The 17,705-nt window shown below is 39.3% G+C and overlaps 1 protein-coding gene across 1 annotated transcript in view; it reads right to left on the bottom strand.

Annotated features, from left to right (window-relative positions):
* Positions 1-17,705, bottom strand: part of LOC141277647 (teneurin-1-like) — a 67,287-nt gene that overhangs the window by 46,252 nt on the left and 3,330 nt on the right. The window lies entirely within an intron of this gene.

Raw genomic sequence — 17,705 nt, 5'->3', positions numbered from 1 at the left:
CTATTACATTCACCAACCACCAATTCAAATCCTGTTTATCTTCTAAGGTTTTTATGAGATGTTTCTTTTCCAGGAAGCCTTCTCCATAAACTCCACTTTCTGGTCTCTCTGTTTTCTAACCTAAAGAAGCTTCTTTTTTTTTTTTTCAAATGTGAATTATCCAGTCATGCTCTGTCTAGGCAAAAAGCTCCTTGAGGGCAAGAACTGGATTTTATGCTTTAGTTTTATATCTCAACAAATCCAGTAGACCCGGGCACAAATGTTCAATAAACCTTGTTGAATTACAGGCTTAACTGCCACGCATCTATAATGAAGCACATCTATCTTGAATCAAATAAAGCATGCCACGATGTCAAGATCTGCATATGAATTTCTCTAAAAATGAGTTTAGAAAGGAGGCAATGGTAATCTCTTTCTCCAAAGACCTTTAAGAGGAGTACAGCCCCCTATCAATTAGTGATGATGAGAATATGGGAAAAAGGGGAATCGACCACTCGGAGAAAATAGCATAAGGACCATGGATCAAATTAACTGCAACTGAATTTGATCCATGTAGATAGCTACACTGAATAGCTCAGGTTCCCTGCAAATCCACTTTGCTCTATCAACACAACTTTGTGTTATGATCTTATGACCTCTTCCAACCGTACTCTAATGTTAGGAGTTCTAAGGAAACAGCAATATCTCAAGATTTCACCTTAATTTGCTTCACTCTGGACCACATAAGGGAAAGCAGAGAGAACACTGGCTCCAGGGTCACATCAGGGGATCTGGGCTTCAGGATGACCTCTCTTACAGATTAGCTGTAGAACTTGTCTTGATTTCCTAACCCACACCCTACCTACTGCACAGGGTTAAAACAGTGTGAAGCTCACAAGGGCCAATGAAATAAGAGCCCTTTGAAGAGGATGAAGTCTTACAGTGGTGCTAAGTGGTGTCCTAATTGCTCAGTCATTGCTGTAATTCTTTCTGAAAGTGACTTTTCTAAGCCTTAGAACCATAGACAAAGATTTCCACATAGGCTCTGCTTCAACATTTTAGGCTCTTCTATGTTGGACAGACATAGTCGAAGCTTTAAGTCCATAACACGGGTCAGTGGCAGAGTGCCCTATGTTAGATTCACCACAGAGACAAGGCAGAGGTTGAAAACAATTTTGTTAGCTTAGGGGAAATACTGCACTACTGAACTACTGGTGTAGAAGCCTTCAAGCTTTTATAAGATAGCTAAAGTTTTCATCCAGAGAATCAAATAAATGAAGCTCCATGCTGTGCAACTGGCTCAGGGAGACCCTGGGCTGGGGGTGGTGCTGGTATCTCAACATTTAACAGTGACACCAAACACTAGGGATGGTATGAGTTATTTTTCCTTGCTTTATAGAGGTCTGTGTGTGTGTGTGTGTGTGTGTGTGTGTGTGTGTGTAAGCGATTGGGTTAAATAGACAGTTCTAGTTCAAGTTGAAATGCATACCTCATGTTTTATTTTTATGCTAGAATTCTTGCTCAAAAGATGCCTATAGGTTGAGATTTAAGGGGACTCAGTACATTTGGGCTAAGATAAATGAGGTTTATTGGACACGATCTGAATATTTTATATCCCCCCCCTTAAAAACTTCTTCAATTATCAAGCAACTGTATCTGGGACACTACTCAGATACATTTTGAAGAAATGCCTTTGTCATCCTAAGGAAACAAACCACCTCACAAGAACCTTACGCGAACAATTAGCTTGAAGAGGGAAAGTTCATTTATTGCCCATGAACCAGCAAAAAACTAATTGCAGTTGTTACACTCTGGGGGAAAATGAGTCTCTTTCAAGATATGTGAACGACCAAAAGGTTCTGATAAAAAAGCAAACTAAGTAGAATACCTTGGCCTGAATACTCAATAAAAGGAGGATATGAGGAATTAAGCCTGACAGTGCTTACTATTCACAATAGTGGGCTAACTCAAGAAGAATGAAAATTTCTGCAGGAAAGTTATTTGCATGTAGTATCTATTCAAAGACAACGCGGAAGGCCCATTTAAAATTCTTCCAACAGCCGTACATCTTGACTAATGAAGCTAACACTAGAAGAGAAGTTCAGGAAGCCAGAAAGGCAGGGTGATGAACACTCTGTGAATACAATTTTCGAACATTTGAAATGAGGTTTAAAGAGACACTTAGGAGGACCAGTTTGGGCTTAATCAAAAATATATTATTAGAACAACAACAACAAACACAAATATGACAGTTGAGTAAAAGAAAAAAATTAAGCAAAGCAGTTGTCCAATGAGACAAACAACTCTTTGACTTTTTCTTTTCCATGCTCTGACCTACAGGTTTGACAATCTGAGTGCAGAAGAAGGTTACACTGAAAGGTATTGAAAAAAACTGGGATTTGCTGTTCAAAGGGGGCTGGTGACACCTCTGGCCTTGTCTTGATTGAGACTGGGGTTTCCAAGGCCATTTCCCCACCTTTTTCCCTCTAAGTTCAATTACCCAGACATGTTCAGGAGAGCTATGAGAGTAGCACATCAGGGTAGAAGCTATGAGGAGATCCTGTTGTGAGGCTGACTGTGACTTTCAAAAATTTACATAATCTCCCAGTCCTTGGGGTTTTGCCTTTGTCTAATTGCGAGAAGAAAAGCTGAGATGCCCATGTCAGTGGATTACTGTAAAGACCAAATAAAATCACATCGGAACAGAATAGTCTGTGAAATTGTTTTGAAAGGTTAACACAAATGGTGTTAATATTTCTGTTTTTGATTAACTGTTAGGTTTCTGGCGTCTTGCTGTGGATTACCTGTTACATGATGACCTGCTTCAGCACAGCTTGACTTAGATGGCAGGAACCCTCTGTGCAATTCTGTCAGCGTCTCCTCCATGCTGATGGTGACGAGCAGTCTGTACAGGGGTCCTGTGTTACTTTTCCAGTCAAACTGGTCTATTCACTGTCTCTGAAACACATCTTTCTCTTTCCCTGGTTATCACTACATATTTGCCTGCACTACTCCTGTGCCCGGAATCCCCTCTCCCTCTCCTAGTATCCAGATCCTACTCATCTTTTAAGACACAGTGCAAAGTCTAGCCTCAATAATTATAATATATAAACTAACTCAAAGACTTGCAGATATCTTGATGGAGGTACTTCCTTGTCGAGTATATCAAACAATTTCATCAATCTTGTCTGATGGTAGAAATCTGAGCCTCTTAGAAGAGATGTGTTATTCCACCGATATAAGTGGCTGGGAATGAGGATCACATCAGGTATACATCATTAAGCTGCAAATCTAAAGCGTGGCCTGTAACTAAGAGTGTGAGGCTTTTTGACTAGACTCAAGAATGCATTTTACATACTGAGATAGGGTCATTTTAACCAACCCATTTCAAGACCACCCCAGCCTTCGTAGGAGGAGCTGAGTCATTCACTTCCCACTTAGGTGGCCTCTTTGTTCTCCACTGCCCTACCCTTACTTCTTTGCCTTGTTCTTTGATCTCATTCCTTTATGAATTCACTTAACCTACCAGGAAGAGAGGTTAGAATCTAGTTCCCAGTTTTTCTTTACCCACGTGTCCAGTCCTTTTTCAGATTCCTTTCCTTTCTTCCACATCTTCCCCCTTCTGCTCATTTTCCTCTCCCCTTTTCTCCAAATCCCAACCAGCTCTCCATTCTCTGAGCCCCTCGAGTGCTTATGGTTTATATCACACAACCTAATGCTGATTACTGTTTCCTCTGACGATGTCTCCCTTCATTGCCTAACCAGATCATATTTCACTCACAGGCAGGGATCAAGTCTTTTTACTGCACTTATAATTTCCAAATTTCCCAATGCAGACCAGATTGTCTGCTGCTTGAAAAGCTCAACAAAACACTGAAGGTCAGTGAACATGGTTCTTTTTCTACTAAGATATACCAGGAGCATGACATGGGTCTGACAGAGTAGCTAAAACCAGTGGGAGTCTTATAAATAGTATAGTGGGTCATTGACACTAGTGTCTCATTGACACTAGTTAAATATGTTGAAAGTATTAGTTAAGATGATGGCACCTCTGGACACCTGCTTGATAACCAGGAGATCTTTGTTGTAACAAGAGATGGTTGCAGTGTGTGACGACAGCATTTAGCATAGTTCCTGCCATACAGAAGTGCTTTATAGAATAATAAATGACTAAGCTCTATATTAGAAAGAGAACAATTTGAGCAATTAGAAAAAACCAAATTAATAAGAGCCAGCAAGTCTAATAAAGAAGGTAAAACAAAAGGAAACAGGCATTTACAGATACTGCTAGATAACATTTTGCAGCTGCAATGGTTCCTTAATTCAACTGCTCAAAATATATTCAGCATTTCCAGGAACCAGGAAGATATCAATTTAGGGCCAATTCAGAAGGCAGTGGTTTTGGTCATGTATTAATTGACTAATTTTTTTTTAAACATTCAAATAGATTATTTGAATAAAGACATGCTGTTAAAACTAGACCAGATATACTTGGGAAATAAAATAGTGCCCAGCATAACTAAAAAAACCCAAACAAACAAACAAAAATGAACACCCCCCCCCCCACACACACACACAACCACATAAAGAAAGGTTTTGAGGGCGCTAAGTGCTGATCTCTGGGTTTTCAAAAATTTCAAGCCTAACAGGCTAAAATCAGAAGATGTAAAAGTAGCCCTTCTTCAGACCTCTCTCCCCAGAGATGCCCCCAGTTTCACCACTCTGGGAAAAGTGGGAGGCACCTTTTGAGGGACCTCAAGCCCTAAGGTAGGGCTGGGGCAGTTGACTGCCTACAGTTCTGGTTTTACTTTGTTCAAGAGAACACAGAGAAAAGATTATAGAAACCAAAGTAGATAGTCTTGGCAGAAGGCATTCTGATGGGTTTTTGACTGGGGGGTGGTAGTGGGGAGGAGGACAAAGCAGACCTATCAATCCATTACCATGGCTTCAGTTTCCTTGGGTTAGAGACGCCTTCCACAATGAGGAATGATTCCTGCCTTCTAAGGGAAATTACTGCTGTAATCAGCTTTCTTTCCTGAGCAAATACTGGTAAAATGGGGCACCTACCCACCTTCCTTTCCCCAAAAACCTCTTATACAGTCTAACAAGCCTTTTGAAAGACCAAATGGAATAGCTAGTAAATGAAACTGGAAGAAAAACAGAGCAAAAAACACTGCAGCTTCCTGGCTAGGCTTTGATATTTGGGGCTTAAAGACAGCCTCACATTTCAGTTATTAAGCCTTTGATTCCTCAGAGAGAAACTTTAAATGGCCCAGGACTCACTCGCAAGGGAACAGTGACTTTCTTTGGTCAATGATAAAGCTGACTCATTATATCAAGGCTCTTTAATATTAAGGAAGTTCAGTGTCAGCCATTTAGGGAACTCCACATATGGACACACACTAGATGTGTTGGTGAGCTCTGCAGGTAATGGAAGAGCCTCACTCACATCCAATCAGTTCAGAAAATAAGGGATTAATACTGGCCACTGTAGGGGTCCCTGAAGACCCTACTCCAGGGCCAAAGCTGGTGTGTGTTCTGATATGTTGGTTCCTGTGCTTTAAAGGTTGTTAAATATTTTGAACACTGTCTCTGTATGACTGAAAGCCTTATTTAAAACAAACACTTTTTAAAATGGAATTTTCAGGTATAAATTTGCAAGTTGTTTTCTAAACCCTATTTCTGACTTAACATTTTTTTTAAATTATGAAAGATTTCAAACGGTCGACAACTCAGAAAATCATTACACACTGCCATGCATCTACCACCCTAATTTAATAGGTGTTAACATTTGTTTCATATAGCTCTTAAAAAAAAGAGAAAATATTATGAATACAGCCAAAACCCATGTCTTTATCTCTGTTCCCTTTTCCCTTCCCTCCTCAGAGGTAAGCACTAGTCTGCAGTTAGTGTGATCCCCTTGCATGTTTTTATACATTTGCTACATATGTATATGTTAAAAAATAATATACAGTATGTTTTTATGCTTCAGAAATTTATGTAGGAGATGGATGGTGGTGATGGCTGCACAACAATGTGAATGTACTTCATGCCTCAGAATCGTACACTTAAAAATCGTTAAAACGGGGGAATTCCCCGCTCCAGTGGTTAGGACTCCACGCTTTCACTGCCGGGGCCTGGGTTCAATCTCTGGTTGGGGAACTAAGACTCCGAAAGCCGCAAGGTACAGCCAAAAAAAAAAAGTTAAAATGGTAAATTTTGTTTTGTATATTTTACCACAAAAATATGCTAATGATATCACATCATATATATTCTTTTGTAATTTTCTCTTTCATTCATGCAACCTTATGTTTTGTGACTTAATGTTTTTACACGGGCATCTAGTTAATTCATTTTTACTGTTGTATAATATTCCATCATTTGACCAAACCCGATTGACAGATTATTAGGTTGTTTCCATTTTTTATACTGTAATGACAGCGTAGCACATCTCCTTATACACATGTGTACTTGTGACTTTCCATACATTTTTCTTCAGCCAAGCTCCCTTCAGTACCTCTCTCCAAGTATTTTAAAACATAGTTGCAAGTTTTCCTTTTAGTTGGACAATGTATTTTGCAGGCAAAGAGAATTAAAGTAGGGCTGTGTATATACAATCAACAAAGTTTGACAGAAGAGAACTTGAATACAGTAAAACAATTTTGAAAACAAAATGTTTACTACTAGTCTTGAAAACAATCCAGTTAATATTAGTTTAAAAAATTATTGGGCTTCCCTGGTGGCGCAGTGGTTGAGAGTCCGCCTGCCGATGCAGGGGACACGGGTTCGTGCCCCGGTCTGGGAAGATCCCACATGCCACGGAGCGGCTGGGCCCATGCGCCATGGCCGCTGAGCCTGCGCGTCCGGAGCCTGTGCTCCGCAACGGGAGAGGTCACAACAGTGAGGCCCGCGTACCGCAAAAAACAACAACAAAAAAACAAAACAACAAAAAAAATTATTTACTTATCCTCCTTATCATCATACTTTATTTAGTACTTCATCTGTGCCAGGTACTGGCTTAACCCATATTGTGTCATTTTATCCTCTATAACCCTACAAGGAAGGTAGGAGCACTGTCTCCATCTTACAGATGAGAAAACAGTGGCTCAGAGATGTTAGTAATAAATTCGAACTCATTCTTACCTGCCTGATTCCAAAGTCTCTGGTTTTAACTACTCTAAACACTTCCTAAGTTTTCCAGATTTCACGGGGCCCAAATGGGAAATACAAAGAGTACGATTTAAAGGTCATTGAAAGGCCTGCCCACTTGCCTTAAAAGTACCTTTACTACAGGAAGGCTTTTCTAGAAGGACACAAACTTTAGAGATCTTAAGGACATATATTGCATATATTGCTAAATCTGACCAAATAAAGATAGAAAACTTCTACACTGTTAAAAGAAATGACAAACTTGGAAAATATTTGCAACACATAGGAGAGACAAAAGGATGCTTTTCTTAATTTTCAAAAGAGAAAGATCAACGGCTCAGTAGAAAAATTGGCAGAGGATATGAAAGTGAGTTTACTGGAAAAGAAATACACATGGTCACAACAGATATGAAATGACACTCCTCTTCACCTAAAATTAAAGGAATTCAAATTAAAGCTACAAGCTATGAGATACCATTTTCCACTGATCAGATGGGCATATATTAAGAGGTTTAATGATAGTGTGGCTGAGGGTATGGCAAAATGGGCATCCTTACACGCTATTGGTGTAAATGTGTTCAATCTTTTAGGAGGGCAATTTGGTAATATCTACTACTGCCGAAAATTAATCCGGTGTATATACTCACAAAAGTGTTTCAAAACACGTGAATTAGGTTGTTCAATGCAGTGCTACAGTGATAAAGGATTTAAAAAAAAAAAAAAAACAACATCAATCAAGAAGCAAATTACTAAAAAAAAAAAAAAAAGAAGCAAATTACTTAATAAATTATGGTATGTCCATATGTTGTAATATCATACATCTCTTAAAAACAGAGGCAGATATATACATGCTTTTATGGAAAGATCTTCAAGAAATATAATCAAATGAAAGAAGGAGGGTGAGGAGTAATGTATATGATATGATTCCTTTTATGTAAGAGAAAAATACATATAGAGGTCTCAAAGGAATCGCAAGAAACTGTTAACACTGGTTACCTTAGAGAGAGGGACTGGGGTGTGTGTGTTTGTGGTAAAGAAGCCTAGAATTTTCTTTCTGTGCTTTTCTACAGAGTTCCAACTTCCAAACCACAGACATATATTACTTCCATATTTTTATCTTTCAATATCAACAGGGCTTATCTAGATGGTGAGATTATAGGCCATTTTAATTTGTATTCTTTATATTTCTCTTTCTTAAAAAATAATAAATATAATTAAAATGTCTTTTACTACGGGCCTGCCAGGATGCCTTCAAGGTCTTCCACTGAGCTTTTTTCCTTGGCTGATGGTATAGCCCCTCCAGCAGGTCTCCAGTAACATGCTCAGATGAGAGCAACCCACTGGCAACCATCAGTACTATGAGACCGTCTCTGGAAAGCTGTCATTTATGAAAGCAAAGAGACCTGGGTCCTCAGAGGTCGGTCATAGGACAGGACAGAATGTGTGTGTTTTAAAATAATATGCTTTGTCTTTTGTTGCATTATAAAAATAACAAATGCTCAGAAAATTAAAGAGAACAAAGGCAAATCACTCAAAATTCCTCATGAAGCAATTATCATCGCTAACATTTACTTTCTTTATTTTATTTTATTTAAAAAATTTTTTGGCCATGCCGCACAGCATGTTGGCTCTTAGTTCCCCGACCAGGGATTGAACCCACGCCCCCTGTATTGGAAGCGTGGAGTCTTAACCACTGGACCGCCAGGAAAGTCCCATTGCTAACATTTAGATAAACTTCCTCTCAATTTTTTTTCTCTGTACATATATACCACCCCTGCCGCCTTACAGATGTAGCAGTATACAGTACATAGTTTTGTATCCTGAACTTTCCACTGAGTATTATTTTGTGAGTATTTTCCTTATACCTGCAGGTTTGGGGGCTATGGGAATGGTCTGTTCTGGGTGCAGACAATGAGGGGAGTGCATTTTTGATAGGAAAATTAAAAACAATAATAAAACTGATGAATAACAGGACTGTGTTTACTATCCCCATTCACTGGAAATTGTAAACAACATCAGGATAAAATATTCTTCGCACTGTCCAGTCTCCCTGTAGCATACACCACTGTATGCCCACACAGCTCTGACTAGGGGAGAGGGAAGGGAAAGGCTGGATTTCTATCTCGGGAAGACAGGCTGAGGGCTGCAGGGAGGGGGCTCAGAGTTAGCCAGGGGAGTCCCTGAAAGAGGGAATGAAGAGGTGACATTTCAAACAGCCTCTCCTTTACTGCTAGTTTGTTGCTTAGTTAGATTCAGTTCACTCGAGAATCTGCTTGACTTAAAAAAAAAAACTTAGCAGTTGTCTTATGTGCATATAACTTAAGTCATTAGTACCTTCAGAATGCTGGTCTAAATACCCTCTGTTGTGCCATCTCTAATCCTTGGTCTGAAATGGCCAAAAAACGCAATTAATTGATCAATTATAAAATAAAAATGGGCTTCCTGACTCCATTTCCAGCTGTGTTTTAGCCTGTGATGATGTTAAAATAATGGATTTCCTTAGTTATCTAGGTTTGCTGCATGTTGTTTGAGTTTTACACTCTACTAATTCATCCAGTATGGCTGGAGGATCAATGAAGCTAAAAACATCTTCTGATGACTCCTCTGTTGTGGAGCGAATATTCTTGGTTCCCTGGGAAGTCAACCCACGGTAGATTTCAGATTCCTTCAAGAATCAGCAAAGCATGCTAGACTCACCAGGAAATGACTTCCTCATTTCTTTGATTTTACAGTCAGCTCCATGCATTTGGTAAACTTGAAATTACTGGGCCATCTTGTACTGATGGTGGAGCAATATGGGGCCATGATCAAAGCTTTAGCTCTAATACAGTTTCATGTTTTAGAACCTTAAAAACAAACATTTTGCATTGAAAGAAATTTCCTAATTAACTTCTGAAGAATTTGTACATTAAAACATCTTACCCTGCTGGAGAAGACTGATAGAGCAAACGTACTACCTTCTGCTGAAGAGAAACTGTATTTAGAAGGAACTTGCTATTCTCATAAAACTTTTAATAGGAAGAAGTGAATCAAATTCCTTAATTACCATTTTATGGTTGGTAAAAGGGCAAATTACATGCCATCCATTTCTAAACTTCTAAATGTCTCTGGTGCTTTTAATTAAAGCTGCCATCTAGAAACTACTAAAGCAATTTTACGCAATTAGTTATTTATAGGTTACCATAATACACCACTCAAAATATGATTTTAGTGATTTGCAGTCTGTTAGTGTGTGATCCCTGTCATTTTTGTTTGATGGAGAGGGGGTTCTTTTTTTAATCAGCTGAGGTGATGTGACACTGACGAGCTGTGATAAGGAAAGTTTTGGGGGCTAGTGATCTCAAATAAAAAGAGGAAGAATCATAATCCCGTTCTGTCTGTCCTGATTTGTAGGGGTTGAAGTTTCATTCTAGACAATACTGCAGAGAAGTATATCATGGTCATTCTCCCATCTCTCTCCACTTTGCTGCCCTTCTGCCCGATACCTAGCACTGCCCTTCCTCATGCTACCTGGAGTAGTTGCCACCTTGGCTTGTCCCCCTCCAGTGATCTCATCTCTCCAAACACATCCATCCTGTGCTCCATGTCCTTAAAGCCCCCATAAAGTGTTTTAATGAGGAATTAATGTGTTGCTCTCCTAGGCATTATCCTGCATTCAACACTGAAGTTCACATCTGAAGAAAACCCTCATGGAATGAATTTAATGGTAGGCTGCTAAGGGAATTATTTTGGTTACATGGGTCTTGGTGGGGGGGCTCCTCAAAATACAACACGTTGGAAAGACCCAGCACTAGAATTACTGCATCTCAAGGTCAGGAGGGATCAGCTAATCAAATCACATGTAATACTCGAATCCCACCCTACCTTGACTCCTGCTTCTTTTGTGGCACCATTCTACCCTAGAAATGACCAAGTCTCCTTGGACAATTTGGAACTTGCCTCCTTTAAAAGTAACTTGTTCCACGCTTGGGTCACTATTATAAGCAGCATTAGTATTAACAACCAAACAGCAAGCCTGATCATAATGGCAGGTAACACTTAATGTGTACACCCCACAGGCTGGGCACCGTGCTTTACAATGCACTTCACCTGCATTACCAAACACTCTCATGTAGGCACTATTACTCTTATTCTAACTTCATAGATGAGGAAGCTGAAGCTCAGGGAAGTTAGGTGACTTACACAAGGTCACACATTTAATGAGTGGTGGATCTGGAATTTGCATCCAGTTGTTTGACTCCAGAACCTGGGCACTTATCTCTCATGGTATTTGGCCTCTAAAGTATTATCTGTTTGCTAGAATGCTATACATGCATGAAAATTAAAATAAATGCAGAAGAAAAAGTCATTTAATGATGTATTTGTGGCTTTATAAAACCTGAATGAACTTAATACAAGTTCCGCCGTATTAACCATGGATGTGACCTGGACCAATTAGCCAAGGCTAGAAGTAAGTGCCTTCCTTTTGTCTGACTTCTCCACCAAAAGCTTATGGCTTTAGGATTGTGACAGAAAAGGCAGAAAGGTTCTCAGATTCCAGCTGCTGACATAATGTAAGGTCTAAATCTTTTGACTATTCATAAGCAGATGCATTAGACCAACTGTGCAAATAACAAGTTAAGCTCTCATTCTGGTTGTATCACAGGTGCTAAGTAAGTCATCAGGTGTAGCTACCGTAAACTGAGAGACCAATAACATAGTTTAGGAAGGAAATACCCAGGAGTGGAAACAGCACAGGATCACTGAGTAATAAGGAACAAATATTTTACCTGAATTCTAAGGCTTTGTCAAACATATTTTTCTCAAGATGCCTCTGATTCTAGGACAAGGATGTGGGAGGAAAAGTTCTCACAAGAAATGTCTTGACACTGAGCTGGGAATTTGGCATGGGTGGTAGAATGTTGATCTTACCCAAAAAGCTGACCTCACTAAGTGGTGTTTCCGAACCATTCTCACATACCTCAAGGCCTAACTGTACTTCCTCATTTTTAGCAGAATAGACGCACTTCTTCTAGAACACTGAGGCTATCAGAATGGAGTACCATCAACTTTCTAGCACCTTCTATCTACAAAGTTCTCAGCCTTACACCTACACATTATCTTAGGATGGTCTCTGCAATCTCCCCTCCCATTCAAGGCCTGCTCCAGTTTCCTCAAGATCTGGTTTCATCATTTATCCTCTGTCTCCTGTATCTTCCCATTTACCTATCATCATTGCCATGTCTCCCACAGAAAAAGCCTCCCCTGAGCGCCTTGTCCTCTTACTACTTATCACTCTGTCTTTCACATCCAAGCCTCTCAGAAGAATGATCTTCACTAATCATATTTACTTCCTCACCTCTCACTGGCTCATCAAATGCCTGAAATCCGGCTTCCACCTCTACCACCATTCAGACCACCAAAGGCAGGGTCACCAATGAGCTCCTCCGTGCCTCATCCAATGGCTACAAATGTGTGACATCTGATATTGTTTTTCACACCTTCTCGAAACAAAGGATTCCCTTGGCTTCCTGGACACCAAGCTTTCTTTGTTCACTTCCTTTTCTTGTGAAGATTTCCTCTCTCTTTCATTAGATGCTCTTCCATTGCCTACCCTATAAATATTAGCATTCCCTATGATTTCTTTGCCCCAGTCTTGCTCCTGTGCATTTACCCTGTCACAAAACAATCTATCAAGAATGCATCCATCAAGTGATCATGTCACTTTCCTGCTTCAAATCTTTTGCCTACAGGACAAAATGCAAACTTCTGATTCTGGCCCTGCTCCTATTACCCTCAAATATGTTTACTTTAATAATACTGGATTATTTCCCAAATATACCATTCATTTTACTCGTGCTGCAGCTTGCCTGTAATTTTGGTGAGGGCTGGCCCTGGTGCCAATCCAAATGGTTACGTCACCATAATGGATCATGTACTAAAGGAATTTAGGAAAAGTCTTACTGCACCCTAGTTGCATAGTAGAACCAGAAGAACATTCTCATGTGTGCTTGTGCACTACACTCTCTCCCTCATAGATACCAGTTACATGAACAAGATGTCACTGATGAGAGTTTTACCATCTTTCCACTAACCCCAAGTTTAGCCTTTCAGAATAGCATTTAGATACCAGGGGAATCAGCAGAGCTCCAGGATGCACCCCGGATAGATCTGGGTAGGGACAAAAACAGATTGCTTTTGTCTAGACTTTACCATACCCAGCTTTCTTAATTGCCAATGAAGTTAAAGGAACTCCTGTGTGATTAGTGTCATGAACAACCTAAAAACACTTTCGGAAGCCATCAAGATTTAAGGATCATTTCCCTCCTTGGGAGCGGCTCCAGGGCTGTTTGCATTTCTGGGGATACTGCCCAATTCCTGCTGAGTTCTGAGGTCAGTTATGCTTAAAGATGCACATGAAAATAGAAATATACTCCATGGTGAGGTCCAAGAAGACCAAATTAAGTCATTGATTAATTTCATCCTGTCCAGTCACTCCTTCACCCTCTGTAGCTACTTAAAAAAAATAAATGTATTCAGCTTGTCACAAATTTTATTTTATATCTCCACCTAGTAGCATTTCACATTCTGCTTAAGTACTTGGTCATCTATTACATGACTCATTAGTTTGAGTTCTCTGTAGAATTAAAGAACGTTGCAGTAAAAATAATAAATGGAACCTAAGTTTCAACTACATCAGCCATGCATGTTTTAAAAGCATCTTGCAAAGTCAGTTCAAACTCATATACAATGCCAGGGATTAGCACACCATCAACTTCTTTGCTAAACTTTTTTCCTTGCCCCATTACATTGAAGTACTGATGAGTAAAATGGCAAATGTTTCTCTTTACTGGGATTCAAATCAAAGTGTGTAAAACTGGATCAGATAAAGACTTCTTCCCAGGAGAAGTACCCAGGGGCTATCTTATATAAAACTCTATTCAGGGGTACTTCCATTTTTCCTTTAAACACAATTTTTAGCTACCAGTTGTAGTCAGTTTAATGAAGTTAAGGTTTCCTGACTCCATCTCTTAAGAAAAAGTTGAAGTTGCTAACTGCAGAATCTTCCAAAGAGATGTGACAATGTTTCCTGGAGATTTATTTGAACAATTCCATTTACAGATTATGCAAATGCTATGGAGTGCACTATGGGTATACTATCGGGTCAGAAAAATCAGAGGAATAGTTTTAATAGGAAAAGGAAACTGGACTGAAAGTCATTCATCTTCCAAATAAAAATATTTTGTTTTCACTGAATACATGTCATTAGATTGAAAAGCATTTTCCACTATTTCCTACCCTCCTAGAGAAGCCAACAGAGATCATGGATTTTAGCTGAAGGGAAGGCTACCCCGCCCCCCACCCCACCTCATGGGTTTTGGAGTCAGGTAGACCTGGTTTGAATTCCAGTGTTATCTGTAAACTGTCTGACCCTAGATAACTTTCTTAAGGTATGTGAGCCTCTATCTCCTCATCTTTACAATGGGGATAATACTATTTACCTTGTGAATTGTGAAGATTAGAGATACCCTGTGTAAAATATCGAACACAGTGTACAGCACACAGTAGACACTAAGTAAGTTAGAGCTATGGTTATTTTAATACATTAGAGCTGGGAGGGAGATCATCCCAAGCCCTTCAGTTTACAACTGAGCAATCTCAGGACCCAGTGTGTATATGACTAGTCCAATGTAACAAAACTAGTCAATGGCATCATTAAGTCTATTTCAGCGTTCAGGGAGGTACGGTGACTTTCCAAGAAACAGTGGCATTACATGGATGGAACACGAAAGCCTAGGCTCCCTAACCCAATATTCATCAAAATTTGCTGCCATTTCTCAAAAAAAAAAAAAAAAAAAAAAAAAAAAAAAAATCCCATGGCTTCTGACCTTTTTTTTTTTCTGACCTTTTGCTGACTGGTTTTAATCCCATTTGATAATTTATTCCAATGTTAGGACAAATGATCTGAAAAGCAAATTTTATTTCATCCTATTTTTAGAATAGATTCAGAAAATAAATTAGCTGTCTTGCAGATTAACATTTATTTGACTTACCTTGCATAATTAAGGACATGCTGGAGAGCCTGCCTGTAATTGCAATATGTTGCTTGTTAAAGTCTTAGAGCGAGCTCTCTTTCCTAACCTAGAAATGATACTCCCTAGATGTACATTTCCATTTTCTACTGATCTACAGCTTTTCTTTATTAGCTTCTAGGTGGAGAGAAAAATCAAACCTCTCCTTCAAGAAATCCATTAAACATTTGCTGTCTTCTAAGGGGGAGGGATGAAGGAGCTGATGTTCATGGTAGCTGTAAAGCCAAAAAACAAACAAATTGGGCTTTCTTGAGAGATAAAGAACCTGCAGGAGAACCTCAAAGACATAATTAGCAATTAGCAATACTCTCCTCTCAATATGCCCACCGTGCCCTAATGACTTCCTGCATATTTCCTTCCTCTACGGAAGTCTACGAAATTGCCCTGCAGCATTCCATATAATGAGAACCTCACTTCTGATTCACTGCCAAGGGTAAGTGCTGTCTAGATTCAGCGTGGAGATAGGTGCCCTAGCTAGGCACCTCAGTGTTCTGACCAGCATTTTCAGATCAACCGATGTCTGGACATAGGTTCTGCCATCTGAGTGATTTCGAAGATCACTAACAGGGTCCTCAAACACTGTGAATATGGTTGAAGGAGGTGTGATGGACACTTAGTGTGAGTCACACATTCCCTCCCTTTAAACATCCTCATTCACTCACTGGATCAGAGCAGATGTTGCCAACAGCAGCTTTAGTACATTATGTGAAAGCTGTCTTGGATGGATTAGACATTCAGCTGTCTGAAGACTGGGCCAGCTGTTCTTAGGGCCCCTTACTGCTTTGGGATGAATAGTGTACCAGATTACTGTAAAAGCCACGCTCAGATAGAAGGTTGCGTAAGTCAAGCCAAAGGAAAATGTGCTACTAGCTATGACAAGAAGAAAAACTTAGTTTAATGTTAACTTTAATAGATATATAAATTTTGACACTCTCATTACTGACGTTTCCAGAGTTCATGTAAACCCTGCTCATCAGGACTCTATTATTGCTGCTTTCCAAGCCAAAAAAAAAAGCAGAGCTGCAGTGAACCAATTATTTGCTTTATTTGGAAAAGCTGACATTCATCCTGTGTGGCAGGTTGAATGTGGTAGGTGAGATGAGTGGTTTTCACACCAGCAGCAACTCAGGAGGGTGTCAATTTCAGGCACAATACAAGCTTGATTCCTCCCTATTTCTCATGCAGAAATCCTTATAATACCTGTAAGCGTTTTAAACCTGTGTAAAAGGTGGGACCCAGCCTGACGTATTTCCTTGAAAGATGAGCTGATTATATGTTGCACCCAAGTTATGCATTCACTCATCAAATATTTATTGCAGACCTACTATGTGTAAGGATGGAGCACAGGTACAAGAGGAAAAAAGAAACATTCCCAAACACTTTACCATGATACTTATGGGTGGGGACGCTTATGTTCCCTTAGGGAAAAAAGGTCATCCCCTTTAAGTGCCATTGAAATTCCTCTTAGGAATACTTGGGTATGGATAAGAGTTACCTAACTGGTCAATTACATAAGAAGCATGTGTAGTGGATCTCACACTGTGCAAGATATTGCTGAGGAGGTGGGGAAGAGTCAAAAGAAATATTAGATATAGTTTCTCATCTCAAGCAGCTCACTTTGGTAATAAAAAACACTCCATTCATGAAAGGACTGGAAAGTAAAAGAAGGCAAAATATAATCAGGTGCTAATTGGGTAGTGGAGACACTCTTAAAGAAATTCAGATTTAATGGGCTGGGTTAGCCAGAGGGGCTTTATGAAAGACACATGCCTTGAGTATGGCGTTGAAGAAAGGGACGGCTTTAAACTCCGACTGTAGTTGAAATTTAATCCCCATACGGCAAATGTCAAATAGCTAAAGAGTAACCTCTTAATATTTGAAATAGTAAGTTGACCATCTAACAAATTAAACACATTGACCTCACTATATTTTTCGGCATGGAAAGGTGTTCATAATACATTACGTATGAAAAGCAGATTACAGAACAGCATTCTATAATACGATTCCATTATTAGAGAATAAAATATATGATATGCATAGAGAAAAGTCTAGAAGGATATACACTAAAATGTTAACAGTGGCTTTCTAGATGTGGTAGGATTATGCGTGACCTCAATTAAAAACATTTTTTGTGTTCTCTCTTTCCTAATTTTTCTGCAACAATTGTGTATTATTTGTGTAATAGTTAAAAAGAAAAAACACATTGGGTTCTTAAAACCCACTACAATGAATACTTCATAAAACCTGCTGAAATAAAAGCACACATACACACAACATCTTGGAGAAGGAACAGAGAAGAATGATTAAATAATTAAGGAGATAGGGTGGATGATATATGACGACAGACTTAAAAGTTGACTATCCTTCAGCTTAGTGGCCTAAGATGGGAATATGATCCAAGTCTATAAAATCATGAAGCTGACTGGGAGGACACGTTTATTTACAAATCCCAGGCAACAGAATTGAGGGTTGGCCCTTTAAGGTTGAGAAGCTGAATTTAGAAAA

The sequence above is a fragment of the Tursiops truncatus genome, chromosome X, assembly GCF_011762595.2.
Source record: "Tursiops truncatus isolate mTurTru1 chromosome X, mTurTru1.mat.Y, whole genome shotgun sequence".
Lineage (NCBI taxonomy): Eukaryota > Metazoa > Chordata > Mammalia > Artiodactyla > Delphinidae > Tursiops > Tursiops truncatus.
Note: the sequence above shows the minus strand (reverse complement) of the source record. Positions and strands in the feature narration are given on the sequence as shown.